The sequence below is a fragment of the Protopterus annectens genome, chromosome 5.part1, assembly GCF_019279795.1.
Source record: "Protopterus annectens isolate FY-2018-M chromosome 5.part1, PAN1.0, whole genome shotgun sequence".
Taxonomy (NCBI): domain Eukaryota; kingdom Metazoa; phylum Chordata; order Ceratodontiformes; family Protopteridae; genus Protopterus; species Protopterus annectens.
Window position 1 is genome coordinate 740435406 of NC_056736.1, and position 2287 is coordinate 740437692.

Genomic DNA, 2287 nt, shown 5'->3' on the forward strand with positions numbered 1-2287 from the left:
CCTTGAATATTTGCTCCTCTTCCTTAACATGTTTCTTTAATAGATGATCCACAAATTTAGCCCAAGAATATGTGATACTATTCCTGGCATCCACTAGTAGTCTCATAGGTGGATCATACAGGCTCTTGTGTATTTTGGGTATTCCAAATAGTATGGGAATTTTTGGTGCTGGCATATTTAAATAATTAAATTGGTCCAGATCTATTTTCCCCTCAATGAACATGTCATTCAACAATACTCGTATCATCCTATAAGCTGCATTAAGCTCATTTCTTGAAATGTCAATATACACATTACTTTCCAAAATCTTAGACATTTTAATTACATAGTCTTCACAATTCATAATCACTAGCCCGCCCCCTTTGAGGGGCTGCATTGCCCTAACAGGGGTTTGTTTAAGTAAGGCCAATGCTTGTTTTTCTGCTTTGGTAATATTACTTGATTCACCATACAAATACCTACTACTATTCAGACAATTAATTATGTCTAACTCACATATCTGGTCATACAATGCTAGTGTAGGGTGTAATGGAGAGTTGTAGGTGTTAGCAATGTGAAATATGTTCAGAACTTGGTTGTTTTGTCCCAATAACACTGTCAAATTTAATTTTCTCAGAAATAATTTTAAATCTATCAGTGTGTTGGACAAATCTGCTCTACTAGTTGGTACAAAGGTATGCCCCTTAGCTAATAAATCGACTAACATTGAATTAATGCTTAAATCAGAAAAATTAAACACTTTAAAATCCTTTTCGGTGTTATGAATAATCTCACAAGCACAAAAGTCACTTGCTACAAGATTGCTTAATGATTCCATTTGTTATTGCTGTTGGGCTTAGGTACACGTTGTGAGCTTCCACTTGACCTAGGGGGATTATTAGAGGGAGTATAAGCTTGACATGCAGAACTTACAGTTGTAGTTAATTTAATTCATTTTACAAGTAATTTTTGTACATATGTATGCATAAGGCTTTTATTTATGAAAGCCAGTTCGAGTTTTGATGGTTATAACAATATTATTTTTAATGTTCTTATAGGGTAGGATGTTTTAATAATTAGTTATTTTAACAGGACATTGAATAAAAATATGTATGTGTATGATTGCATATATACATTGTAATGCATTGCAATATACACATACATTTACACTTAAAATCAATTCTTTCTAATGGCATGATTTATAAGAATTTTTAAGAACACGTGATGTAATCAATTAAATTTTTGTGAAGGTAGGAATGTATTTTTATGATTTCTTACAAGTACTAACTTAATTGGGGTTAAAACATAGTTAAGCCATAGAACATATATTGTTTACAGCTACTGCTTAGCCTTCATTCATTGGCTCTTGAAGCAATGCTTAGAATGTGGAGTGTATTTAAATGTTCTCATTTTGATTAATGGTTTTACGTGAAGAAGTCTCACCACTGGTGGGATGAAAAGTGCTTTGTGGTTATTGTTTTAACAGTTTTAAAAGGTTATATTTAAGTATGTGTTTATATGGCACCATTGGAGTGGAATCTACATTCTTCTGTAGGTGTGTTAGATTTGTTTGCTATCTGCAGACTGGCCAGAGTTTGGAGTCTTACATGTGTTGTGTTACTCTCACATTTCCTATCTTTAGAAATGCAGTAGCATACTCTGATGATTGCAGTCAGTACATGGTGACATCCATGTGAGTTACTGACTTCATATCCCTCAGAAAAGATATGTCACAACAAACCCTGTGACACCAGGAATTTTCTCAGTTTATCACAGCAATATGACAATATTGGCCCTGTGTTTGTGCCTCTGTCCCCAAGTCTGTCACCCTTTGTCCATATGTCATGCAGTAAGAGGTGTATATGTACAATATATCATTATTTACTGACAACATACCTGACAACAAGCCAGTGAGATATCAAACTGCTAGACATATGTATAGTAGGCCTTATATTTGAGGACAAAACCTGGACATTCTGTTGTAGTCTGTACAGTAGTGAAGTCTGTGTACTTATGGTGATTGTTGATAAAGTGGCAGTATTGTGTAGCAGTGTATTGTGAATATTTTACTAGGCCTGTGTACAGACTGTGGTAGATATCAGTGGTCTTGGCCCTGTTCTATCTGACATTGCATGCTGCTCCAGTTTCTGGTACCCTATCAGCGTATATGTTTGTAGGACCAAACTGAGACATGTCCCATACTGCAGTCAGGCATCAGACTACACTGTGTATTGGGCCAGTATATGTAGGGTTAGTGTGTGTGTGTGTGGCAAATATGAGGATGGTTTTGTTCACACAGTCCATATAC